This window comes from Grus americana, chromosome 28 (genome assembly GCF_028858705.1).
Source record: "Grus americana isolate bGruAme1 chromosome 28, bGruAme1.mat, whole genome shotgun sequence".
Lineage (NCBI taxonomy): Eukaryota > Metazoa > Chordata > Aves > Gruiformes > Gruidae > Grus > Grus americana.
The window spans coordinates 3,024,355-3,052,228 of record NC_072879.1 but is presented as its reverse complement, the minus strand read 5'-3'; the positions used below and the strand labels follow the sequence as shown (position 1 = coordinate 3,052,228).

At 46.1% G+C, this 27,874-nt stretch overlaps 1 protein-coding gene across 8 annotated transcripts in view; it reads left to right on the top strand.

Moving 5' to 3' along the window:
• Window positions 1–27,874, top strand: part of GNG7 (G protein subunit gamma 7) — a 79,155-nt gene that overhangs the window by 24,050 nt on the left and 27,231 nt on the right. For 3 of the 8 annotated variants that reach the window (XM_054805239.1, XM_054805240.1, XM_054805241.1), the window contains one exon: window positions 167–236. The exons of 3 other annotated variants lie outside the window; for them this stretch is intronic. The gene's annotated coding sequence lies outside the window, so the exon portion shown is untranslated. Of the gene's footprint in view, window positions 1–166; window positions 237–16,848; window positions 17,536–27,485; window positions 27,636–27,874 lie in introns of those variants that run through there. 2 more of the 8 variants (XM_054805247.1, XM_054805248.1) reach the window with 2 other exon arrangements.

Genomic DNA, 27,874 nt, shown 5'->3' with positions numbered 1-27,874 from the left:
AACGCAGTGCCTTCCACATTACACTAGTCATTGAAGTAAATATCACTATGATAAAATTGAAGTCAATGGAGTAAAATATTTTATTCCAAATTACAACTTCATTAATAATGCACCATCTGTTTAGTATATCAGTGATGGATCTCCTGAATTCCCACTTCCTTTCCAGGACTCTTAACTGGGATCCCTGGCAGCAAGTGCACCCTAAGAGACGGTAGCTGAAACTGCTCCAGAAGAAGGTGAGCAAGAGCAACTCTACCCTTGTGAAACTTGCAGTATCGTTTCATCCTTAATTTACCTTCCATTGATGGTTAAGTTTTACCTGCTACAGTGGGAAAATGCCGCCGCACCTACCGTTGTGTTTGCCCAGCTACATTAGCTATTCCAAGGTGCTCTTCTGATTTGACTCTGCCTGCTCCTGCCGGCCTGAGACAAAGGCTGGTGGTGATTACTCGCTGCCCACGTGGAGCAATGTTCTGCTCATTATGTAACAGTACTCCACCTCCTTAATTAGGGAAGAAGATCTATAGATTCCAAAGACGACGTGTCCCTCAGAAGGCGTGAGGTGTGTGTGGGAGCCTTTGTTCTTGTTGGGAGCCAAGGGAAGCAGCAGGCTTTAACTGCTGTAGCTGGAGGATAAAATTCAGTTTCCTTTTTTATCTAGCCTTTGCTGGAACGTATGTACGTGTTAACCAGTAGCACACAAACGGGAGATACTGCAAATGATGGCTTTTTCATTCTGTATAATAGTGGTTTTGCTCTGTGCTGGAATATTAGATGCTGCAAATGTCCTGTCTTCTCCCTGCCCTCTAAGGAGAATAGTCAAGGTAGAGGCCGGAGAGTCAACATGTGATTTAAGGTGCATGCCTCACTCGTCCTGTGCTGTTTTCTCTCATCTTTGGCTTCACGTTGATCCCACTGAAGCTGTTAACTCCCTGGAAGTATGTGACAAGGCAAAACCAAGGGTTTTATCTGTTCTGCTGAGGACAGCTCTTGCAAATCACCTTGTATTCCATTAAAATTATTAAATCATCGGTTCCAATCTTCCCTATACAGACAATCAACACTAAAACATTGTCTGGTAGTGCTGACTAACAAACCCTGTAATTAGTACTCTCCCGCTAATGAAGCAGCATGGTGATTAAAGCCTCATGACTGTTCCATACAAGAAATAAGCTAAATCACTTGGGCTGTTTGAAATTGCCCTGGAACTTTGTGTGATCTCAGAGCACAGAACACATCAGTTGCATTGTTCTGAAAGTTTTAGACCAGTTTGTCCATTTTGTTTATATTTTCCTTGTGTGCCCTCAAATGCAATGTTTAAATTTGATTTAAACTGGAATGACGCCTGCTGTAGTTCACCTTCTAGTAAACCTCACTGACCTTGATGGGCCATGTTGGACAAATAAACTTTAGCGTGCTTGAAGGAAGTGACGCTGAGATTAAGCATGGCATTCAGTCTGGTCTGACTTCCTAGAAACAGCATTTCACCAGCATGTTTCCACGGCTGTTTCCTTTTCCACATTGGTTCTGCAGTTTTTCACACAACCTTGTCTTCACGTATCTTTTTCTTCTGAGGTCTGGAATTTTGTCTGCCGTACGGATGGCAGTCCTGTGGCACTGTGCGTGACGTGCAGCTGGCTCTAACCACATCCCATTTGTCCATGGTTGCACTGCTGGTCACCAGATGCTGGCTTTTAAGTGCAGCTGCTTATTATGAAATACTTCCAAATCTTTTTAGTTGGCTTAAAGAAATGATATCTGTTGCTGCTTGGAACACTTGATAGCTGAAAACTTCACAGGGGGATACGGGCTGTGGTACATGAGTGTTGGTGTGGCCTTTGTCTGGTCACCTCTGTCTTCGTAGGGTAACACTTGATGTGAGTGCTTTCCGTGGAGCCTCAAAAGTCCCTTAGTGCATCAGCAGTCCTTTTGTGAGATCCTAGATTTCCTGTCCCATGTGTGAAATACCAGCAAGGTAAAGGAACTTAAGCTTGGTGAGATGACAAACCCATAGCTGAGAATAGAGTATCTCACATACTTCTGTTGTCCTAGAGATGGATTATCTTTAGATCAAGGGTGCTGTATTTCGAAGAGGAGGAGTGTTGCTTCTATTAGTGTACCCATTGGGATTGAAGGGGCAGTGAGTGCATTTCAAACCTCCCCGTTCTTGGGAGGGATTTGACATCCCTGCTGGGGCTTTGGGGAGAAGTGGGTCAGGCTGGTGCTGCTTTGGGGCAGAAGAAGTTGGACAGATGAGGAGCAGTTGCTGTTCTGCTGCAGTTGCTCAGAAGAGTTGAGATCTACATGACTCCAAAGTCAGTGGTTCTGTATTTCTGTGTGCTGCAGGAAGACTGTTGGAGATGGAAATGGTGGCTAAATACCCGTCTTTGTGCCTTTTGGGTCTCTTACCTTCTAAAACCCAGTTCAGTGGGAAAAACTGCGTTTGGAGTAACGGCCTGCAGTGAGCCGTTCTGAACTGCAGAGGTCTCTCTTAAGCCACTTAAGACTTTGGATTATTTTAAATTTGAAAGCTGTTGTTACGCTGTGGCCTTTTAATATTAAAATAATGTATATACATTACAATAAAACGGACTGTCACGCTGCCATTGCTTTAATTGCAGCTACAGCTAACAGCATGGTCCAGCCAGCACGGTGGAGTGCGGTGTATGGGAGCACTACTCCTTGCAGCTCTCCCTGGAGCAGTGGGAAGGGTCAGCTAAGTTTTGCAAGCAGGAGGATGGCTTTTCTTGCTGCTCTTAGCACTGAGCCTAGCTCTGCAGAGCAGCCCCGATCCAGAGATGCCTACAAAATGTGAGGTTTCTGCAGTTCCAGTGGTGGGTGTCGGCAGATGGCAGCAGCCTGCCCTGCGCTGGGTGTTATTTCTGGCTGGGAGATTCCTCGGTCCCCTGGATTCAACACCACAGTCTAGACTTTCTGACAGTCAGGATTCCTCTCCTGTTAGGTAAGCCAGATGTAGACTCCCATTATGCAAATTCCCAGCCATAGTGTCCCTCTGTAGCTTTTTTCAAATTGTCTAAATAAGGTGCTTTTTCATACAAAAATTTGTAGCAAGACTTTTGGGTAGCTTTTGGCTTCCTTGCCCTCTAGCCATGATTTTTTTCCTTGAAGGTAGCTAACCAGTGCAGCCTGAGTTCTTTTTGCCCTTAGCAGCTGTCCAGATGTGGAACAGTAGGAAGAGGCAGGCTGCATAAAGAGCTAATATTGTTCAAATAAGAAACTTAATGGCTCGTAGCTCTCGTCCCCGTCACCACAGGGCTGTCCATACAAGCTTCTACATGGATTCTATTAAATACAACATCATTACACAGACTGAACAGGCGTGTTTTGGTTTCTGAGCACTGTAAGTGTGCATCATGGGGGAGAGAAGGGTTAGAGGGTATGGTGACCCAGTGCCTTTCCCTGTCAGGCTGTCACATTTGGGCAGAGGGGTTGCCCTGTTAGTGGCTCGTGTGACTCATGCCCTTCGTGTCCGAGGCTGAAGGAGGTGGGAATTGATCATGACTGATTCTTCAAAGGGGCTGGAAATATCTGTGGCATTTTTACTCTTTTTTTTTTTTTTTTTTTAAACCGAGAAATTACATGAGCCTTTCAGGCCTGATGACTACTGACTTTTGCAGCTGTAGACCAGAGAAGCTCTTGTCATGTACTTGTTATAGGAGCGCTAATTTCTGAGCACTTAGTATATCTTCAAATGTTTTATAATGTGGTTCTGTAACTAATATCTGTTGTCCTGCCTCCAGTCTGAAGTTGCTTTAGACTCTTCAAGCCTCAGAGCACACAGTTTGACACAAATAGCTGGGAAGAGATGACTGGAGGCTTAATAAGATGCTCATTGGGTCAGTATCTGGCAGCCAACCAACAAGGCAGATTTACAAATTGCTGTTAGTACTGCATGGTGATCACATCTCTTCTCAAGAAAACATTGGAAGGCTTCCTAATCTTGAATTCACTGCACGGGCACGTGATTTTCTGGGAATTAGCTTGAATGTGCTGCAGAATGGTTCATAAATACCTACATGGCCTAATATTAGATAATGGAAAACCAAATACAGCAGGGGGTTTTGTCAGTTTTCTCCATGGTGGCCCGTCAGCCGGCCCTGGTGGCCTCTCTATTTATACCAGCAGCTGCCAGCTTTGATGATGTTTCTATTCCTTACCTAAGAGAGGAAAAAAGTCTGTATTTTTTTTAAATTGCAATGTTACTACTCCTGTTTTACTGGGCAGTATTTGTTTTGGGGCATAGTTAATTCTTTAAAGAAATATTGTAAGCTATTTTCAGGGAAAACAATACCACACTATACCCTGTGGCATCTGCAAAGCCGTAGTGTTCAAGCTGATGTTGACAGCCAGGAGAAAGACTGTCCTTTGCTGCCCTCGCAGTGCTGGCTGGGACTCTCCCTTCCTGTCATGTGGGCTGCGATCCCATCCCTTCCTGCGTGGGAAGGCTGTCCTTCAGCCTCCTCCTGTGCTGAGCCTCTGACATGCGCTCTGCACATTAACAGCTTACGCAGCCCCCAATTAACTGCTGATGACTCCGCGATACGATCTTTCATCGGCAGCTTCCCAATACGTCTGTGCTCTTGGTGACTTGCACGAGTTAGAACGTCTGCCTGCTTCCAGCAGCATTATATAAACCATCTTCAGCTCACCTTCTCATTTTGAAAGTGTATTTTAACATTTCTGCTTTAAGATCGGAGATAATTGAAAGGGGGTTGAGTGTTGCTGAGTCAGTTCTTACTGGCTCTGGTTTTTGTCCTTCCTGCCCTCCCACACGCTCCACCTGCGCACCGAGCTAACCTTCAGCAGTGACAGCCCCCATGGGCTTTCCTCCCAACAGCCAGCAGTAAACAGAGCCTGCTTTCCTATTCTCCTGCTCCTTGGCCTGAGATAACGATCTAGGGTTTTTTCCGAAGAGCTGTGGCTGAGGAGCGTTGGAGATCTGGGAAGGAAAAAGGGGGTCCCTCAAGTTTGGGCAAGCTGTTGCTCTGTCCTCCCTTTGCCAAACTGGTGAACAGCTGGAATAATTAAATTGGCCTTTCCTTTGAAACACCTAAACTCTGTAAATGTGAATATATCCTCATGGTCATTTCCAGCTGCAGAGCTGAGGTTTTATTGTTTGACGGTATTGTGTGCAACCCGGTGGTGCTCGATGCTGTCGTCTGCTTGCCTGGTTGCTGACTGAGTTAGTCACGCACGGCTGAGCAAACCTGACATTTGTTTTGCTGTGTGAAATGCTGATGGACATGCAAGACATTACCCATCACTGTTTAATGAGATGGTACGGTGGGATCTGTGGTGCAAGTCATATAAATACTGGATTTGACTTTGGTTTTTTGGAAAACCATGGTGCTCTGGCACCACTCACACACAGTGAGCCTCAGGGCTGGCCTGTGCTGAACCAGGTTTGTCTGGCTTGTAATAAATTCTTAGAAGGTTAGAACTGCCTAAGCATTTTTCTATCGATGTGCAAAAATGCTTACTGTGATTTTTGAACTAAACCTTTTATTTTCTGGTGAGATAAGAAGCCCTGGTTGTGGGCTAACTGGAAGAACAGTTCAGTCCTGTGTGAACCTGCAGACGATGGGGAAACGATCTGTCCTGCTCTGAAATTCGGTCTGTCTGAAATGCAAATCGCTGAGAGGGTGCAGGGGATTTAGGTGAAGAATCCAACTGTCAATTGTCTCTAGAAAGTTAGAAATCAATTATAGTGTGAAAGCCTTCAATCTCTTATCTGAATCTCGTTGAATTTGTGCTTTCAAGTTGCAGAGCAGAGTTGCATAGGCATATTGTCATTTAACAGGTTGGTTTGTTCTTTATCTCGTTTTTCTAAGTATAGATATATGTGAAAGTGCCTAAACAGCACTAACTTTACATATTTCCAGCTAGTTTCCCATCCCAGTGCGGTGTGCACATACAGCTGCTCCCTTGCTGCCATCTGGACGGGCTTGCATTCCTCAGCCCTGAGGCCAGCATTTCTCGGCTCCTCTGCACCAGCTCATTTGTTTAGTATTTGTTTAAATTTTGAATCCCAGAACTGTCTCCAGATCACTTAAGCTACCAGACACCTTTATTAGTTGTACGTACAGCCCCCGCCCTCTAGCATTTTAAATCTCATTCGTACTTATTAAAATAAAATGCATATTGGCAACTTTCAGTTGCTTGTTGCTGTAGTTCACTGGAATTAATCTGGAATCCCCAAATGCCATTTGATTGAGTAAAGGCAGTTGCCATTTGCTTATTAGGCACTCAGCTATTTCAGTTCAAAATCAGAAAGGAAAGTTGCTTTTTTAAAGTCTTGGTGGCAGCTTGGACTGGAGAAATCTCCTCCGTTTTGGGTTTCTCCTTTGCTCTGTGTACACAGGAGCTCGTACATGAGCTGTTCTTTCCTTAATATTCAACTTTTCTGCCAGGCCAGCCCAGAGACACTCACAGTTATTGTCACGCGCTCCCAGCCACACAAGGCCGTGGGGAAAATGAGTGTGCAAAAGTGTCTATTAAGAGCCAAATTAGCAATTGGTCTGAGTGCCATGCTTCTAAACCTGAAGAGTGTCTCTGCTTTCTACCTATCGCTTTCCTCAGCTTGATTTATTATCAGTAACTGATGGAAATGGATGATCCACATCTGCCAGATCAGACCAATCTTTGTCGGGGGAAAAAACAACCCAACAACCCCAAACCCCAGATGATACATCCTATTCCTCAATGTCTTCAATGTAATTCTGAAGTTGGTGCCTCCAGCCTGGGCTGGAGTTGAACTAAGAGAGCAGTGTTGGAATTCTCCATCTTTTTAAAAACTACACATCAGTAGGTTTTTATTAATCTGGACTTTCTGTGTAACCAGGAGGACATGAGGCCTCTGCCAGGTGCAAGAAGTCATTGATCTGGAAGAAAGTCCCCCCATGTCCATAAACTCTGTACTGTGTCGTCCTGTCCCCCCACCAAGTACAAACAAATGAAGAACTTGAACTTTCCTTGCAAGCCTCCCGTTTGAATGTTGCCTAAGCCCAATGATGAAATGTAATCAATTCTCAGCATCTGGAAACGTACCAGCAGGTCTCTGACCATTCATAGCCAAAGGTTGGACAAAGCTCGATTTGACCCTACTAATCATCTGTACTAGGAGCTTCTTAAACCTGAATCTCCTGGGATGTGTCTTTGCTTCTTCTGGTCTTGGCTTCAGTAGCTCTGAACTGAAGGGATGCTTTATTTCCTCCGTTGTGGTGTTCCTGCAGGTAGCCCCAAGCCTGGGGATGGCTTTGGTTCTATCCAGGCTACCTGCTAAGAATAACTTTGCAGAGCATCTGCAAACGAATACAAAAAAACCCTCGGTAACGTGAGGATATGCAGCATCGTCCAAGAAATTTCCTTATAAAGTATTGCTACAACTGCAAAGCCCTGCCAACAGGAACGGCCCGTGCTGCCAGGAATGTCTCTCCTTTTCCTTTCCCTGCTGCAGTAAAGACTGTGCTTCTGCCAAAGTCACACCCGCTGCACCTTGATTGATGCAAAGTGCTGAGAAGATCTGCAATATAGGGATTTTTGTGCCTGACTTGGAAACTGGAGGAGAGGGTAGTTCTGCAGAACAGTTGTGAAAGGCACATGCTGCCAATTTTAATCCTCTTGCAGCCAGCCCCTGAAACAAAAGGAAATGATTCCGTAGCGTGCTGAACTACGCTTGCTGCCCCTTTTCATTGGTTTCACTATGGAAAAAAACAAAGATGAGTCACATAAACTGCTTTTGCAAGTCTTTGCCTCTGCAAACCAGTCCTGCTCTTCTTTATTTGTCTTTCACTCTTTAAGGAAAGTGGCAGGAAAAAAATTAAACTGTTAGTTTTTGTGGGACAGCAGCTAAACATCCAAGCTTTTCAAGCTCTGTAAGAAACCTGTTTCTTTTTTCTGAACCCTTGCACTTGAACTAATCAGCGCAAAATGTTTGCTAGGATGAAAGCCAACATTTAATGCTGCTGTGATGGAGCTGGTGGGGGTTAGCTTTGGGGACACAAGCTTTAGGAAGCTCAGATCTGTCAAGAATGACCAATACTTGTCATGCTTTAGCGCATGAAATAATGGGAATTATTTTGGGGCTGTCCCCAAGAACTCTGGTTCTGTTTAAAAGCAAAGCAGATTAGCTCAGAAGGCAGAAATTCAGTTTTTGGGCTTGTACCTTCCAGGGTTCAATAGTCTGCAGTTGGGGGGGGGTGTGTGGTTCTGCTGCAGGGTGGGGGCTTTTATGTTGTGGCTGCGTGTTGGAGCAGCCCTGGAGCGAACATTGTTCTGTTCGTCTTTTGTAGTAAAACCTTGTGTTCAGCAAAAGTGATTACTCGGTCTGCAAAGACGTTATGCGGGCTTTTGAGATAAGCTGTAATTCAAACGTTTAGGTTGTTTTGAGCAGGTTTTTTTTTGTTGTTAGTTAGCTACCTACTAAGGATGAATGTCGCTTACAGAATATTTGGTGGGGTTTTTAATAGTTTGAAATGATCTCGGTACTTTTTGCAGTGTCATGTGAGATCTTGCAACAGGTGATCCGTAGAGCAGTAATAGTTAACTTCTGCATTGTGCAAAGGATTTCTTTCGGTTAGCTGCTGGTTGTTGTGCAAGTACATTTACAACTTTATCAGCATCGACAAGAATCCTGTCTCCTCTGTGACAAATGTTGTTTTCTGTCTGTGTCGAAGTACTTTGTTAAAATCTACAGCGGCCTCGCAGGAAAAGAAGGTTGGTTGTTTTTCCAAGGTCGTGGAGGAAAACTGTGGCAGAGCTGGTGTAGGAACCTGAGCTGCAGTCTTCAGGTCTGTGGTTTTGCCTCGAGGCTCTCCTTCCTCATTGCTCACTGTGGAGCTCTGAAACAGCGGGTGAGAGTGACTTACTCAGAGGACCCACTTATTTTTTTTAACTATAGTGTGTGCCTCTGCAGAACCAGATATGACTAACTGTTCTGAGGCAGGCATGAAAGCAACCTTGGCTCAGAAAGTGTGCTGGGGAACGCTGCAATCTTGGAAGAAGGCTGGACAAAATCAGGCTGCTCTGCTGCCTTCCTGGGGTTGCTGCTCTCAGTCAAGCTGACATGTGAATTTGTGCCCTGTCTCTAGTGCTCGTATTTAAAAAAAACCAAAAAACAAAACCACAACAAACCACTTCTAAATGCAGCAGCCCCTGCTCAACATTGAATTGTGTTTGAAAGAGAACAGGACTTACAGTTCTCCACTTCTAATTTGAGCCCAGTGAGGTGTCAAAAGCATTTTCTTAGATGCTCATCCAGCACCACTCAATGACACCTGATTCTTCAGAAGGTCCCTTGTGTCCCTGGCTGACAGCTGAGCTATCACATTTTTCCCCACAGTCTGTAATTGGTTGGTGATGACCATTCTTTGATGTTCCTCCTCTTTACCTCTTCTACACATGCGCTTACAAACCACCTTTCCTTCCCTCCTGTGTGCTTGAAACACTTTTCTAAGAATTTAATTTCTGCAGCATGTGCAAAACTCCTCTGCTTTTTTTTTTAAATCAGACACAATCAGCAGTGTGCAGATAGACAAGGGAAACTTTGAGATCGTGGCAGTCTCTGTGTATGACTTTTTTAGTATAATCAAAATAATACCAGCTTAATATATCAAAAAAAGATCTGGGGCAATGTCCCGATTCTCTCCCCAGTGGCCTCGTTCATGTGTCAGTCTCCTAAGGCGTACCTCAAGATGCTGTGATTTGGTAACCTGTTTTCTCTTTTCCTTTTACCTCTTCTCACTAAGCTTGTATTGGACAAAACACACCTTCTGTCAATTTTGCATGAACTGCAGCCTGATTGTCAATTTTTTCTCTGTATACAGAGGAGAAGAGACTATGAGACTCTAACATTAAATACCTTTGCCACAAAAATTCAGAGTAAGGGTTTGTTTAGGTTCAGCAGAATAGATTTGCTTTATAGACCAGTACCAAACTAGTCAGTATCTTCTGTCATGCTCATGATTCACCCCTAAAACATTCTTTTGCAGCAAACTTATCAATGCTGTAGGTCTCTCCTGGCTTCTCTGCTCCTGGCTGCCCTCCAGCCATTTCACACTGCATTGCTTTACAGAGACGAGCCTGTTTGTGTACCTGTCTCCTCCTTTGCTGCTCTGGGCTCGTCTTGACATGATACTGTCCCTCCACTTACACAGAAAGTTTGGGAGCTGGGGGCCTTTATAGGGCCAGGAATTTTTGGGTACCCTGAAGTGCTGCGTGCAGCCTTTCAAGGAGGACAGTGGCAGACCTCTGGGAGACCAGAGGGATGGAGAGAGCATGTCCTGGGAGCACTGAGTACATTATGCCTGTTAATAGCACCCGCTCTTCTCACTTTCTCAAAGCTGGGCTATCATCCCAAGGATATCTTGCTATCGGGCTGAATCATGGAAAAAGGAGAGGGGAGAAGTGATGCAGGGGTTCAGGTTCAGTGTAAGGGCTAACTACCCTCATCTCCCTTGGTTAGCTTGAATGAGTGTAGGGCTGAGAGTGCAATCAACACCAAAAATCTGCTCTATTATGGCTTGAAGTGATGTGAAATACTTGAGATGGCTATATTCAAGATGCTATAGTTGCAGCGGAGGACCAGCTGCATGCGTTGCATGGGGATACACGCAGCGCGTGTATTTTTGCTGGTGGAATATCTTGTCTTCCCATCGCTCTCAGATCTGATGCTTTCTTTCGTCTTTCTCTGTATGGGTGTTGCTATTTGCTCTTCAGATGAGTTGACACCTCTTTGTTTTCACTAGCTTTGGGGAAATGACCTCTGCTTTCCCACAGTCAGGTGCTGGATTTCACAGCTGTCTTCACCAGAACAGGTTTTTAGCCTGTTGCCATTTGAGTGTCACATCTGAGAAATGCATTACTAGGTAAGAATGGCTTGAAAAAGGGTTCAGAGGCCCAACAAGCTCAGTCGAAGGAGCCCAATTGGCTTTGGAGAGCTTGGACCTTGGGCAAAAAGGGTAGTTGTGGTCCCTCGGGGACCCTGAAAAGCAACAGGACGGGAGGTGAGCCGAGAGCTCGAGAGGAGCTGCCATAGCTGGAGGATGGGAACGGCTGCTCTGTTGGTTGTGTGCCAAAACAACACTGGGAGTCTCCCCAAGAGCAATAAAATGGCTTGTGTCCAGTATTTACTATTTGATGGAGACGAGCAGTGATGTGCTTAAAGGCCGTTCACACGGCTGGGGCTGTGTGAATCATCTCGTGCAGTTACCCAGCTCGGCAGGTCATCTGTCTGCCCGGGCTCCCCTTGACATCTCCTCCCTTGCCATTCCCACGATGGGAGGGGAGGGGGAGATGATGTGGTGAACTCTGAGTTTTCTGTGGTTGGCTGACTCAATTACTACTCAGTTGTGTTACTAATGCTTCTCATGTGTCACTAGCCAATTGGGCCCGAGCGCCCTAAAACCTGCTGGTGGGTAGTATCTGGTTGGCACGTGGTGGCGGCTGTCCCTCCTTCGGCTGCCTGTGAATACGCCCTAACAGTCTGTATGAAAACTATTCCAGAATGCAATTCCCCTGGCTGTCAGTTTTTTCCTTAATCAAGGCTGAATTTATCCTGTTTGAGCCTCAGCCTGCTGCTCCTGGTTTTGATGGAGCCGGGCGGTGGTAGTGGGTTTCCTTCCAGGGATGCAGTGTCCTTCCACCCTTGGTTAAACACACTGTTTCTCTCAACAGCTTTTGCCTGGAGGCTGTTCCCGCATCCTTTCCCAGAACACTTAAGTATGAAACTTGCACTTCAGAAAACACACCTGCTTTTCTGCAGTTTGCTTTCCTCTCTCATCATATCCAATTGCTTTATTTTTCCTAATAGCAGAATTAATGCAGGTTGTAGGTGATGTGCAGCTAATGGTCCCCATTAATCCTCACCCCTTCTTTCCTGTTGCTGTCAGGGGTTGTTCCAGTCTCAGACGTTCAGGGACTGTAATAATTTGGCTCCTTCACACTACTGCTCCTTCTTAATATTAGACTGAAATTAATAGAGGTATAGACACCATTGTTCTGAGTGTGCTTTGCCTTAATACTTCACCTGACAATCAAAATGGTCAGAGGGAGTAGCAAAGCATCAGACTGAGTTAGATCAACAGTATTCCTTAATGTTTTCAGCTATTTCTGTGCCTACTGTAGAATTTTTGTGATGAATATATTAGTTTCTGCCTGCAGCGCGCCATCTCCTCTGGCTGAAATCCCAAGGGAAACTCCTATCACTGAGCATCTCTGGTTTACAGAGAGTTCCCAGAAAAGCCTATTGAGTTTCTTTATAGTCCTTAGCTTATACATGTCACCAAGTTCTGTTGGTGGAAGGATTATCCACGTCCAGACGCTGGCATCTTGCTCCTGTTTTCTGCAGCAATTTACCCTGTTCCCCAGTGCAACCCGGATGCCTTTGCTCTGCCCCTTGTCCTGCCAGTGACACTGTTTTCTGCTCTGGTGGCTTTTTTGCATTCTGCAGGACTGGCAGGTCAGCGTGGTGGGGAAGCCCTGGGCATCTGAAGACACACAGGCCTGTTCCCAGCAGTGGTTACTCTGGGAAACATGAGCACGAAAGGATTAATGGGAAACAGAAATGCTATTTACGTGGTTCCAAGCAGAGCAAAAAAAACCCCAAAAAACCAAAAAACCCAGAATTGCAACCGTTGCCGAAACTCAGTTCAGCACCAGGGCTGTCTGTATTGGTGGCTGGCTCCGCTCGACTTTGTACCAGCAGCTAAATCAACAGGCAGTGCAGTTTGATGGAGTTCCAGAAAGGGCCTGAGAAACAGCTTTTTGCTGTGGTTGTGTATTGCTCTTACTGCCCTGTCGTGGAGCCCTGAGCTCACAGGATCTGGACGTGGGGTCCAAATAGGAACACGGCACAGGCTGAGTGCTCTACTCCTGCTCAAACTCCGTGAAGGGGAATGTGAGTGAGCAGCTTAATTCAACAAACTGATACTTGAGTTTTGCCTTCAAGTGTTTTTCATCTGCAGGCTGTTTATGTGGATGATTTCAGGTGGAAAGCTTAGGAGTTAGTTGCATCTTAGGCAGCTTTTTCCTCTTCTGGAACTGATAAAAGTATGTTCTTACATATGAAGAACTCTCCAAGTAGCTTTTCAGAAACTGTACTGATCCAGCTTACATGCTCTCTTAAAATTGTCATGATGTCTACAGGTCACTTCACAAGAAACAGGAATATAGTGATTTACAAGGCCCGTGCAAACTGCTCTGAGTTCTCTTGAGTCTACAAGCTGCTATATCTGCATTTTGGGTTTGCGGGCTTTGTCCTGCACCTTGGTGGATGCTTTGGGATTGGCACAACCCTCTGCCCTCTGTGGGAACGAGGGGTGCGGGAACAGCTTTGCTGCATTCCTGTGAGCTGTCCCGCTCACACAAATCTTCTCCCTGTCATTATGGGGAGGCGAGCAAGCACTGGAGCGTGGTGCAGAGCCGGCTGGCTCCGAGGCAGGACCCACGGGGTGTATCAGATCAACCATCCGGCTGTTTACCTTCCCAGGGAGAGCAGCAGTTGGGAAGTAGTTTAAGACGGAACTTGTTGGGCTAGGTGGGAGGTGGCAAGCAACACCTCAGCTGTTTGTTTCTTGTAATGAGTTTCCCACATTGTTAGCAAGGCTGTAAAGTCGATGCAGAGCTCCATTTTCTGTGGTCAAGAAATATTTGGTATTTTAAAGAGACTTATTTTGTTGCCGGGATATACAAAAGCATTTATGCGTTGCTCTAAGTTCAGCAGAGCTGGGGCCCTTCATCTTTGCCAGAGGAGTTGGTGGGTTTAATGTGTTAAGATAAATTTATAATTACTTTGCCTTTGAGACCCCACTTCTAACATTTTTGTAGGATCGTAGCTCTGCATGCTTTTGCAAGTGTCTGCTTTAAAGACTTGTTCTCTCTGACTGCAAATTTGTTGTGGTTGGTTTTGCTTTCCTTAAGAGGTGACAGCTGGTGGTGGGATCCACAAATGTCCAGCAAAGCTCAAATTCTCAAGACTTGAAGTTGTTGTGCAAGAAAGGGTTCTATATAAGCAGGCACATAAATAATACCAAGCTCGAGGTGGTAACTGAAAGGCTGCCATGTGTTCAACCTGATCTTGAACTCAGGGTCCAGCTTCCAAACAAGCCCAAAGCAGCTGATCCATTTATCATAAGTCTTAATTATTTGGAAAGAAAAATTAGGAGAACTGTGGGGTTACTTCTGGTGGTGCGATGCTGTACAACCTGCTCTATGACTCAAGCGTGCTACAGTCTTGGTTTTGCCTCTCTCTTAAAATGTGATGAAGACTTAACTCTTAATTAAAAGCACTGGAGTTGTTTGCATTCGTCAATACAGGGTGAAAATAGCTGGGGGGTAGACACAAGCTATCCTCCACATAGGCAACGAGTCCAACGGATTGCATTTTGTCCATACAAGACAAAGTTGCAGCACAGTGAAGACTAACCACATGGCTGTGCTGACGGTGAGTTTATTCTGCTCATGTTCATGGACGTCCTTAGCCTATCTCACCTTACTAGGGCTGTAACACACCAGAGACGTGACAAACATTCTCAGCGCAGACCTGTGATACATTAACCTTTGATGTTTTCATTATTATGGGGGTGTTTTTTTGCTGTACCTGCTGCTATTGAGTCTGCGTCATGGCACAGCTGTATTTCCCGAAATCAAAGCTGTAGAGCCTTAGTTCAGCAATCTGACAGCAACAGCAGCACACCCCGATGCCCACGGGAGCTGCGGTTGTCTGTCTGGGTGCCCATGGGGCTGTTTGTCAGGCAGTAGCTGTGCAGTGGCAGTGCCCAGAGGAAATAACAGACTGCATTTCTCTTGCTGATACAACGAGCCAAAGTCCAAGCAGCGTACTCAATTGCTTACAAATGCACCTTAGTTTAAATAGCCGGGTATTGTGCTTGTTCCTAATTTTCAGTTAAGACGCCTAACCCCTGGTTTCCATGCATCTAGGAAAGCGCACGGATCTTCGATGTCTTAAAAATACCTCTTTTGAAAGAGCCTCTTTCCCACCTTGAGAGAGCTCTTCCTCATGCAGACTGTTAGCTGCAGTTATGGGGCTGCTGCCTGGCCTGGTCCTGTCTGGCAGGGTGGAGGAAACGGCACCAAAACAGTGAATTTCAGTTTCTGATCAAACATTTGGCTCTTCCTGAAACATGACAGCCTCTTCCAGAGGTACGCTATAAAGCAAGATGCTTCCATCCTCTTCCGTGTGTTTAAGACTTAAGTCATGTAAAGAGTAGCTTATGTCTATTTTATCCGTCATTCCCTTTCCAGTATACCTAAATCTTTATAACAATTAATTGTGTTATGTCTGAAGATAAGCTTTTAATTGCTTTTGCCAGGACACTGCTTGTGTTTCGCTGGTTGTTACGGAGGTTCGTGCAGAGGCTGCGCAGAACCCAAGGTTGCTGTCTGTGTAAAGGAGGTCTGGACGCAGCACAGATGTACCCGACTTTCCCATTTCGAACAGACTATATTCTGTTTTCTTACTGATGGAGAGATATTGTATGTCAAATTCATGAGATTTGCTGGCAAGTTTTTGTTAATTAGACAAGTATTCCTTTAGAATTGATCTTTCCTCTTTTCTCCTGCCTCTTTCCTGCTCGGACAGAAGAGCAGCAGATCTCAAGTCCACAGACAACCTGCCGACTGCACCCCCTGCCACGGCATGTTGCTGGACTCAGACCTGATCCGGGCTGCAGTCAGCACAGCTCCAGCGCCTGGTGTTAGCAGCTCCAGCTCCCATCGCTTGCAGGGCCAGAGGCCAAGGAGGAGCTGTAGTAGAGCAGACGGGGAAGGCAGGCAGTAGCTCAGAGGGCAGGTGCAGTTCACTGCTCTTCTCTGATGGTGTTGCCTCGAGAGTCTTCCAGCAGTTTCTCAGTTATCTCGGCCTTTTCGGCACACTCGGACCTCCAGTACAGATTAATATTCCAGATGAGTGTTGTCCAGCTGTTGACGCACAGCAAGTGCTGTATAACTGGTTTCCTGTGCGGGAAGGAACAGATGAGATCCACTGGTGATAAGGGAAGAGCCGCAAATCATTTTAAGTCCTGGAGCTTTAGAAATCATTAGAACAGTAGCTATGGCCCAGCTGGACTGCCTGGTTTCTTGCACATTTTCCTTCCTCTCCTGCTGGCTGCTATGCAGGATGAGCACTCTAGAGGCTAACCATTTTTGTTGCAAACTCCTCCTTCATTGAAGTTCATGGCTTCCAAATGCAGTACATGCAAATTAATCTGAACCTGGCAGATTTTAAAAAAAAAAACCACAAAGCCCTCATACGAGCAGAGGAACTCTTGATCCTTAATCTGTGGCATTTGTATACTGGTGCAGTTCTAATTGTAGGATTCTGCAGAACCAGTTGGTGAGTGTTCCGAAGAACACGTTGGCAGAAGGAGCAGCTTGTCGCACAGAGTGCTGGCGCCGAGGGAGGATTCTGTTCTGTCTCTCGTCAGGACAGCCTGCACTGCAGCTGGCTCTGTGCTCTAGTGAAAATAGTCAAGTTGCATGCTTCTGGGTCACTGTGCATTTTCTGGGTTTTGGTTTTGTTTTTTTAGATAAATAGGATAGTTCTTCAGGTGTGCCTGAAAGGAGCACCGAGGTCTGCCAAGAGCTGCGGTGAGACGGTGACAGTGCAGTCAGGGCCTGCCGAGATTTATCAGCACTGAAGCTGATTATTTACATGCACCAAAGTGTTTCCTTTTATCTAGTTTAACTCTGTTATGGTAAACTGTTTCCAAAGCAGTGGTGAGAGCACCTACAGTCGCTGCTGTTCTACTTAAGCTTGTCAGATCCCTTTTCCAGAGCAAAGCTGCTGGTCTCTGGGGTTGAGCTTCCAGCTGGCCAGGGCTCGAGCTCTCTGCCATGGCTGCTCCATGTCAATAGTAATTGCTTCATGTTTGCTGCTCCGGAAAATTATACCTAGCAAAAATCCAGCCTATGTAATATAAGCTATGTTATCTCCTTTTTCCTCTTTGCGGTATTTGTTGGGACAGAACTACGGTGAGCAGCCCTGGGACAGGCGCTGGTGGTTCCACGCTGAAGGGGCACCTTAGCTGCTGTCCTTTTACAAGGTGCGTGCTTCCCATCTTGCAGGAATTGAGGAGTTAATCTGGACCATAAAAGACTGATGTTTATACAAAGTGTAAAGCCAGTGACATTTACCAGCACTTACTGGCATAGTTGATTGGGAGTCAGTGGAGGGGGATTTATTTTTTTAGCTGCCTTTGTTCTGCAGGGTTGCTAATATTCCCAAATGGAGTGTGCTTTTATCAGCAGCATCTGTGGTGCACAGTCTGACTCATGTGCTCTTTGAGTGAGGATGACAAATGGAGAGTGGAGACAAACAACTCCCCGGGATCAGCGTGCACCGAGAAGGGGAAGGAGAGAACGGTCATCTCAGAAGGCATTCCTGATAATGTCCTAATCACTGCCCTCGTGTGGGGAAGTTTGTCCTTTTGCTTCTGAAGAAATCTATTTTTGACTTCTTTCGAAAGAGGAGGGAAAGCGAGCATCTCTGACAAACAGGTGGGAAAAGTGCAGCTTCTCAGCTCCCCTGAGCTCAAGGAACGATGTGCCCCCCATGCACCTCTAACGCCTTGGCTTTGATGCTCAAAACATCTTTGCATGCTTGCAGCACCCGGGGGCTGTTTGTTGTTGAATCCGTCCTGCACATGCTTGTGTGAGTCACGGCACTGAATTTTAATATACTCCATTACAGCAGTGGCTTGTCATCCTGGTGCAGTTGCCCAGCAAAGGTACCCTGTGTCCCCTGGCAGTGGGACAGGTGGAAACAGCCCATGTTGACTGTTAAAGGAGCTCAGTCACACTCTTTCCTTTGGCTAATAATAGTTAGGAAATGTTTACTGCACTGTACACAGGATTTTAACGTCATTTATTTATCATAAGGTGAAATTTCAGTGATGCACTTGTCCCGCATAGGGCTTGCATAGTTAACAGTGAAATGCAATTTAGCAAATTAGCTCTGATAATGAAGTCGGACCTCGCAAGCTGTGTGTTTGCAGCCGTGGCCAGCGAAGGGTTGGAAGGGCAGGGGAAAGCAAAACAAAGCCCTTTCCCAGGGCCACCTCCTGAGCCAGCGCCTCGGTTGTCACAGCCTCTGTTCTCCCTGTGCCACTGGCAGGCGGGAATGCAGGTGGAATTTGCTCGTCGCTCTGGAGATCATTTTTGAAGAGGACTGGGGGGGGGGGGGGGCAGGTAGAGGAGTTTCCATGCAAACTCATATCCTGATGTGAAGCTGGGGTGGGTGAGGTGGTGCTCTGAGATGCCTTTCTGGGAAAGTGAAATCCTAATTCTAGCATTTCTTGAAAGGGGATTGCCTACAGTCATCATTTTTAGGAACAGATGGTGTAAAATTAAGCTGCCTGATTTCACTTTGTTCCTCTTAATTTTTGCTAGAACATATCCATTTTCTCTTAATTTCCCCTATGAAAAATGCTTTATTATTATTATTCTTTAGAAGAGACCACTAACTGAAATTGAAATAGTCTTCAAGAAGTTGTACAACTTTGATCACTAAACTTAAAAGCTAGGAAGGAGATGGGATTAGTACTATGACTTCTGTAGATAAATATTTGTGAGCGTTTGTGACTAGAACAGAAATTAAAGGGGGAATAAACATCTGTCCTTTGATCAGCTCTCCAGCTCATTAACCTGTTGAATGCAGTGTCTCGCCAAAGGATTCAAGGCCAGAAGGGGTTCAAGGCATATGAAACAATCACAAATCTCTTCCCCTTTCTGTGGACAGTGTTGTTTTGTTGTTTTTTTTTTTTTTTTCCTGTGGTATTTTAATTGTAAACACAGCAGTACGCTTTTGGAGTATGTTAAATTACTCAGGATTTCCTCTAGCCTTAACCAATCCATAACTTCGGTCTGCCTAATGGTCCGAGATGCCTTGAACTGTAACTCATTTTGGGTTCATGTGCAAGGTGTTTGCTCAAGTGCAGCAGTGTTTGAGTTCAGATCTCCTGGTGTACCTGGGAGGTCTGGTAGAAGATGGGGATAGCTGCTGAGCGGCAACCCAGGTCCTGGGAGAGCGGATGGGAGCTGAACACCAACCACTGGTGTCCTCCAAATATCTGATGAGTTTGCCGGACAGATGGCTTCTCTGCAAAACATGAGTCATTCTCCCAGCAGCCTGGGTGCCACATATAAATTAATGCAGAATGTCGTTGTCTTCCCGTGCAAAGCTACATCACAGGTTTATTTTAAGTTCTGCTTTTCATGGTAGCCCGTCGCTTAATACTGCTACCAAGCTTTTATAGCCAGCCCTTACTGGAGAAGACTGCCAGCCACATGTCCGCGGGCTTACCCCACTGCGGGCCTGTGTGCCAGGGCATTGTGAGATGAACTGGTGGAGAGCAACCGCTTTTCTGCAACTGTCTCTGCGCTCTGAGCACTGGGTCCTGAATTCCTCCCCGAGGGAAGAGCCCCCCGTCTGCTGGCAGCTGGAAGCGTGAGCGGAGGTGAAGGCTGGAGAGCTGCAGCATTGCATCCTGCAGCATCGCGTCCTGCAGCCTGCTCGCTTCTCTGCCCCGTGCCCCAGGCTGCTCTTCCAGGAGCTTGGGATAGTTCTGCAGAACTTCAGTAGAAAATTAGTTTATCTTGTTTTGGCACAGAAGATGTGGCTTAATTGCCACACTGTTTATCTTGCTTGAAGCAGAGGCCTGAAGCAGGGCTTGTTTACAATAAACTTGCATATAGCTTTGGACAGCTACCATACCTCGGATTTAAACCCTTAGAAATATCTGCTGCAGAGATATTGCAGTAGTGGGTTGAAGCAATTAAGGCAGCCTCTCTGCACTCCTCCAGCACTTCCCAGATATCTTCAAGGAACTGTAATTTTTGCATTCTGTACATGCAGAACCGGCTCTGCCGCATTCTGATGATGCTGCTTTCCTGGCGCTAAAAGACACTTGTTAATTTAGAGGGGAAACCTGTTAGGAGAGTGCATTGCATGGCTTTTTATTGCCTTAATGCTGCAAATGTACGGGCGCAGCAACTGCAGGAGGCAGTTATATCTCTGCAGGCCTTCCCCTGGGTGGTGTGGGACGGCTCAACAGGGTTCTCCGCTGGCTTTTATGGACCACAGTCCTCAGTGGTGAGCCAGAGCCCCAGCGGGAAGCTGTGTGGCACGCTGAGCTCTGCCTCGCTTCTGTGGCTCCAGTGGCGAAGTGGGGCTTTTTGTAATTATCTCAGACACTCTATCTGGAGCTCCGGGCTATAAAGCAGCCAAGAGGCTCACATGGAGCTTTAGCTGTTTATTGCTTTTAACTTTGGGGTGATGTTGCCTTCAAATACATTTCTTCAGTTTCTGTAAGTCCAGTGACTTGGGTTTATTTACTCCGGGAGAATGTTAGCTAAAAGCTGGCTGGCTTTGTCACATAATGCATTGCAGTTTCTCTACTTGTCCTTCCGAGCCAAATGTCACCGTACCTGTCCATCGCTTGTGGATTTGAGCAGGCATTTTATCTTGTAGCTGCAGTAAGATTGCCAACTATTTCAGGTTGGCAGCCAAATCTTAATGCGATACTGGTGGGAGTGAGGTGGCGGCACGCTGTTCTTCAGTGAGGCTCTTTGAGGACCGAGGTATTTGACGTTAGAAGCATTCAATGTTGGTTCAAAGTGGCTTTTAAGATGTTGTTTACCTTGATGCACTGACTTGGAGGAGCAGTTAGGGCTGGTGTTGATGAAGTAGGCGACTGGGGGCCAATAGGAGTCTTACAGGATCCCTGCAGAGCCAGGTACCTGCTGTCCCGTCCTAAGTGTCAGCGACTGCTTTGTAAGTCATCTAATATTAACAATAGGGTTTCAAAACTATTGCAAGACGTGTAGTGGTTTTCTTGTTATGATGTGCTCTCCACTGCCCTGGCTGTTCTTAATGCTGTCAGCTCCTTTACAATGTTGGTTCATGAAGCGCTGATCTTCTCAATGTCTCTCGCCTTAAACAGCCCCTGGAAGACTTGATTAATCAGTCATTTGAAGAGGCTCCTAACATGGTAGCAAATGCCACGAAGGGAAGGCTCTGTCTTACCATCTGTCTTGCCGCACACTCCAGATGATGCAATATGCCGTATGTGGTATCAAAATAAACCTTTTATTTTTAACAAACTGCATTTAAGACACATTAGCGGCATATTCAGCCAAACCCTAAATTTGGGACTGACCTTACTTAATTCCTCAAGGCATGCTACCACACTGCATCCTTCAGTGCTGGAGCTGGCACTAACGAGCTGCAGACTCCTACACTGACATTTCAGAAAATGAGACTCTGTTCCACCGTGGTGCTCAGAGCTGGGCTGACTTATGCTGATTCACTGGGTAGAAGCAGTGTTTATCTTTGAAGGCTGTGTGTACGCGCGTGTGCGTGCTCACAAGGCTCGACTGCAGAGTAATCTGTAGGATAAATTGAGTTGAGCTGAGTCTGCCAGGTCTAGACATGAGGGACCAAAGCTTTGGAGATCAAACTGGTGGAGGAGCTGGAGGTGCCGTGGCACCTCGAATGCAGCTCAGCTCTTCCATCCCCTGCAAGTTGTGGTCAGGTCACGGTAGTATCAGCTGTCCTTCTTCATTAATAGTTTGTTTTATTTTGTTTGCCTCTAGTGTGGGTGGCAGCATGAGATGTGTCATGATTCTGAGTGGTTTAATGAGTATTCTCTGCTTTCTTCTCCCTCTCCAGCACTCTCTGTTGTGCTGCAGTTGTTGCCTTTCTTCCCCTGCGCCCAGGCTGGTCGTACTGCAGCCGGACTAGTTTGTATGTACTTCTAACTGCAGAGGCACACATAATTAGGCTCTTTTTTAAAAATCTCTAGAAGAACAGTGTTCTGAGCACCAAGTTTGTGAGCAGCAGATGTGCTGCTGTCAGACATGTAAAATCGTCAGGTCTAAGCCATGGCTGGTAAAAGCACTGGCTTTGGGCACACAAGTTAGTGATAATTGTGGATTTTACTGTAGACCACTTCATGTTATTTTAAAAGTTTTTCTGAGACTACTTGAGCCATAGATGTGCTGCCTTTAATCCCGGTAATCTTCAGGACAACTAACTTCTGTCTCCAGCCTGCTCTGAGCTGTTGTTGGTTTTTTTCCCTTTTTTTTTTTTTTTTTTTGGCTCGCTCAGAAGCAAGCCAGGAGCTAGTGTGTGGGACACTACAGCAAAAAAACCTCGCTTGCTGAAGAGTAGGAGAACGTTAGCAACAGGCTGCTCTTGCCTGGGATCCTTGACCTGGTGCCCTGCGGTTGCTGGAAAGTCAGTTCCTGTACTGGGGACCCTGAGGGTGTTTGGGAGGTGAATGGGCAACTGGAAAGCAGGCTGGGCTCAAACCAGTGTATAAAACCAGACTTTTCTAGGTGAATGTTCATTTTTTTCAGGAATTTGGTCATTTTTCCTCTTTCTGTTCTAGTTGAAAAAAAAATCCAACCACTTTCCTTCCCCTACAAGTCGGGGATTTTCAGGGCTTGTTTTGTCCATCAGTCAAGAGTGAAATTCAGTGTTTACATCTCCTGAGGATGAATGAGGTCAGAGCAAATGTCATTAGCACCGATTCCTGTAGTTCCTATTTATAGAAGCTTTTCCTTCCACTTTTAATAAGTAAAAACTAGCCATTCTTTCCTTTGCATGAGTCTCACCGTTGCCCCAGATCGACAGCCTGGTAAGGAGCTCACCAAAAGTCTGTCTCCGTCTTCTGCGGTGATGTTGAATTAATTCACTTTCTAATGACCCAGTCATTTCCCGTGGCACTTCCAGCTCCGGTCCGTGGGATTTATGTGCTGTCAGAGCGATGACGTTCTCCCTGCGAGAACTGGATTTACCTCATTTCACACTTAATATCAAGCTGCTCTGTGTGTAACGTCTGCAGCATCCCGAAGCCCTCGGAGGAGGGATGAATGAATGCACATGCTGGATTTATTTGTGTTATTAGTCTTTGGTGACTAATCCACCTGGTTTCTGACTGTTGTATTCTGTAGTTGCTTTTACCTTTTCTTCTCCAAGCATTTCCTATTTAATAGGAAGTATTGGTGCTCTGGAGCAGGCACGTTGCTTTTCCTCCATCACCCATTCGTCAACTTGCAGGTCATAGTTCAGTTACTAAATTGGGTGGTAGCTCCTCCTTTTTCCCCACACCATTGCTAAAACATCCTCCTGCCTTTGCTGGTACTGAGAGCTTATACAGTAAACTCCAGCTCTGTCAAGATGATGTGTAAGATCCTTTTCTGAGTAATACTGAAATTTCACTAAAAAAGTTGTGCCCTTACAAACAGTTCTGCTCTTGTCTGGTAAAAGCTCTGTCTGTGTAAGCATGGCTCTTGGAAAATGAGTAAGTGCAGGGTAAAGTGAACTTTCTCCTCCTTTTTTTAACTTTATTCATAACTATTTGTAAACCATTGGACGAAGGTGAGGGTTTTGAGTGGCAAAGCGGGTTCTTGCTTTTCTACAGCGACTGCAGTGGGAGCTGAGGGTGCTCCAAGCATCACACAGGCAACGCCCAGTGACCCATCGCAGTGTGTCTCCAGCAGTCTCTCCTGTATCCGTGGCAGTTTCCAGAATGCTAAATTCCCAGGAACGAGTGAGGGAATATCTTACAGCAGCTAGAACAAGCCTATTTAAAACCATTTCATCACTTACGAGTCTTTTAAAGTACCTTGTGGATTTAGAAGCAAAAGTCCCATGAGCTATACTTCTCAGTCAACTTGCCTGATGCTGCAATCGGATGGGGAAGATTTTTCTTGCCCCTTTCACACCAAAACCTTACACTGACCCTACATGCGGCAGGGAGCAGAGCTTGTCTGGGTCCCTTGGGGCTGGAGGAGGTGGCAGATGCCTTCAGATGCCAAGCGGCAAAGTGCGGGCACCGCTCGCCAGCCAGCGCCGGAGAGGGCTCCGGGGCGGCTTGTGCTGGGGCTGGATCCCAGCCGCCCACGGGAGGAGGAGGACGAGATGCACGATGCCAAGGACTATACTCGTTCTGCCTAGGAGGCTTCTTGTGGCAATAGTAGCAACTGATATCAAAGCAGCTTTTGGCCACCCTGGCAAACCCAAATAGGCATTTTTTACAAGATACTAAATCCTGCCTTTCTGCCCTTTAGTATAGGAGACTCCAGGTAGGTGCAGCGCTGCCTAATCAGTCTTACTGTGAATGAGAAACTTTAGGCAAATCGCAGCAGTCATTTGAGATTCTTGTATAGCATGAGGACTTTCCCTTTTTTAAATAAACCGTATTACTTCAGCTAGCTACTAGAAGTAACCCCTGCCTGCCATCAACAAGGCAGCGCAGGCCTGCCCATCATGTTTCATAATTCCTACTTTTTGCTCAAAGTCCTTTGGGAATGTTGTGCATGATGCTGTCTGCAGTGGAACAAGAACTGGAAAATCTGCAGGCAGGTCAAGTTGGGTTCCTGTTGTGCAGAAGGTGTTGATGGAGTTTGTTGCCAGTTAATGCCTTGGAAAGCTCGCTGTCCCAGGTTGCCCTGTGGTAACCTGCTGCGTGGGCTTGAAAATCTGCTCAGAAAAGAGCAGAAATTGAAGAGCCAGAGTGCAATAAGCTTTAGGTCTGGGTCCTTTTGGCTATAGCTAGGTTAGTGCCAGACTTGAACAGGTTAAACAGTGGGAAGTGAGACCAAAGTCCAGTTTTTAACTACTTGGAATTTGAGGAATTGATAATTAGCTTTCATAGCAAAACAGGGCTGCTAGAAATTGCGCTTCTTGCTTAGTCAAGACCTGTCTTTTTCGTATGTCTAAATTAAGTTCTGCAGACAGTCAGGAGCCAGTTGCAAAAACAAGCCCATAACGTGGAGCTAATGGTCCTGTATTAAAATGAAATGGCATGAAAGCCCGGTGCATTGCAGCACAAATACGACTGCCATGAATGTGCTTTGCCTGGCTCATCCTGATTTTTATGGTGCCTGAGCGGGGGAAATGCTGTGTCAGGACCACCTCTTCCCAAGGATTGTTTGCATCCCCGGTCCAAGCTCCTGCAGGGACATCCTCGGTCTGGCTGGCAACAGATCAGGGAGCAGCCCAGTGGCGTGTGCCTGCTCCCGATCCCTCCATGGGACGGCTCCAGCCTTTGCGGTGCTACCTCCATACCTTATAAAAAGCTGCCTGTGAGTTAGCGTCTGACTCACTTTTGTCCTTTTGCTGGAGTGAAAAGCGATGTCTTGGGGGTTTTTTGTCTTCCTCCCCCTCCTCTCGCTGAGCCGACGACGTTGCGGAGGGGAGCGGTACATGGTGCTGCCTGCGTGGGCAGGGTGATGCTGTAGGAGGGTTCCCCGACCCTGGAGTCGCTGCAGTGATGCAGCTGATTGACGTACTTTCTCCTGCATCAAAGTGACGGTTGCCTGGCTGCCTCACTGAGCCCGGCTTTTTTTTTTTTTTTAAAAATGTTTAATATTAAAGTACAAAGCCGTGCAAAAACCACATGCTTTTTTACTCTTTGAAGTGGTGCTGGCTGACTGCCTGAAAAACATTCTCCAGTGGTGGTGGAAAAAAAAAATAATCCCATTACGTTTTACAAATTTTTTTTGTTTTATTTCACCCCTTTCTTTCAGAAGCTCAACAATACTCCTCTGGAGACTTGATCTCGTGTTGCTGGCAGAGGCTGACCCGTCCCCATAGCTGCCTGCCTTCAGTGCTGCAAATGGGACTTGCAATTAGAATTGGAAGAAATAAAACTTGTGTTTAGGCAGCTGGTTTTGTGTTTTTTCTTTCTATATTGTGCAATATATTATCCTCATCTTATTCAATGTCTAGCTCTTGACAAGCTTGAGTTGAACGTGTAGCCTGGAGTTTTTAAGTTCAGGACTTAAGTCCAGAGGTTTTTTGCAGTTTGAGGGTATTACTGCTAAGGTTATATAGTGGGGTTTAAGATGAAAAAATATAATAAAATGAGTCAGGTTGTATTTTCAAAACTGATGTATAGGTGCTGAGCAAGAAATACTGGACTAAACAGTATTGGAATGGGCAAGGAGGGGAAATAGCTGCAGAAGCTGGCAGCGTGGCACTGATGGCGCGTGTATACCATCGTAACTTGTAAATGTGTTCCTCATAACTTCATCTGCGGAATGAAGACTTTAATTAGCCAGGGATTAACGACTGTGCTTTGATGCATTACGACGCCAGGCATGCACACCTCGGGTGAGTCTCCTCTGTGATCTTCATCCAGGTTTGGTGGCAGTGTTTAGTGATAAAAGTGGCCTTCTGTAGTTTGTCGGTAGTGGCACGGCTGGGCAGAAAAAGGTACACTGAGAAAAAGATACAGCGAGAAAAAGATACAGCGCTTGTCCATTTTCTATCAAATGCAATTAGCATGAAATTGCAGGAGTGAAAATTGGGATTTGAGGGCCACAGCTAGGCTGGACTTGGCTTCCGAGTCACTTTAAAGGTAAAAGGATTTTTGCAAACGTGAAGGTCAGTAGAAATCTTTCCATGAGACTTTCAATATCAGTGGTCATGAGCTTTTCTGAAAGGCATCAGAATTCAGTGCCACTTTCAGTGGGGGGTGCCAGCCCTGTGTGCCAGGGTGTGCTCTGCTGTCTTCTAAGTTAGGTCTTGGCACGAACTCTTACTTTTTCGTGCAGAGGTACAGCAGTGTGCTGAAAGGCTTTCTGCAGCTCTGAGTTACAAGCCAAGCCATATAAAACCATCTGCGATTAAAGCCCAGAGTTTTCCTTGTGCTGTGGCTGTGCCGCAGCTGACAAGCAGCATGATGTTTGACAAGCAGTGCCGGTGTGGTGGTTGTGTATTTGTGTAAATACACTTAGAAAACTGGTAAAATTCTGCTAATCCCTCTGTAAGTGAGCTTATCATGGGATACGAATTTCCTGTTGCCTGTCCCCTACTGCTGATTGCAATGAAATGGGCAGCCAGAAAATCACGTTGGTTCCTGTATCGGTGCCTGTCATTTGTTCCAGTTTGGGTTAACGTGCCTCTATGGAGGTTACAATTTTCCAGTTTTCCTCTAGCTTTCAACTCTGTTTTGGGTATTTAGAGAGGAAGCTTACAAACAGGTCCTTTTAAAAATATATGAGCATGTTATAAGCTATATTGATATAAGTGAACGTGGGGAGGGCAGGGTGCTGATGAGCAGATGTTTGCATAATACCTTTTTTAACCTTAAAAAATAGAGTACAGTCCCACCAGAGTCTCTGAACAGCACACAAGGCAGCGGAGCGAGTGAAGTGTTGTATTCGCTATTGTGCCTAAATAAGCTTGATTCATTCTTTCTCCCTTTTATTAACCGAAACCAGGGATTTCTGCAGCAATGGCCTCCCCTAGGAATGCTGGCTATGTGAAAAATGCCCTGGCCGGCAGCACCGCTGCTCTCCCTTATCTGCCTGTCCCTCGCTGCCTGGGCCGTGGGCACTGGCTCCGCTTGCCGCACAAATACCTTCCTGTCCTGGGAAGCATCACTGCTGCCGTCGGTGTTCATCATTGCGTCTGTCGTCTCCAATGTGTGCTGGGCCCCCCCGCCAGCGTGGTCAGGTTTGGATGAACCCCGGTGCTCACGGGAGGTCCCCGGTTTCCCTGGCCAGACCCAGCACCGCCGGGTGCCTATCGGCACGCTGAGTGTGCAAGGCAGCCACCGGCACGGCTGTGGAGATCGCTGTCTGGTGTAAGCCTCGTCCGTGTCTGATATCACAAACAATGAGATTTCTTGGTTTTTGTCATTGTGAAGAGGCTGCATGTGTTAACTAGGGCTTTTTCAACCACTTTGTGTTGAATATGCTTATTCTTGCTTCTGTATTCCCAGAACTATTCCAGGAGTAGTGGGAAATGATATGTAGGTGTTGTGGCCGTTTGAGGCCATTTTTTCTTGGAAAGATCAGTAAGTGATATTGGATTAAGTTTTTA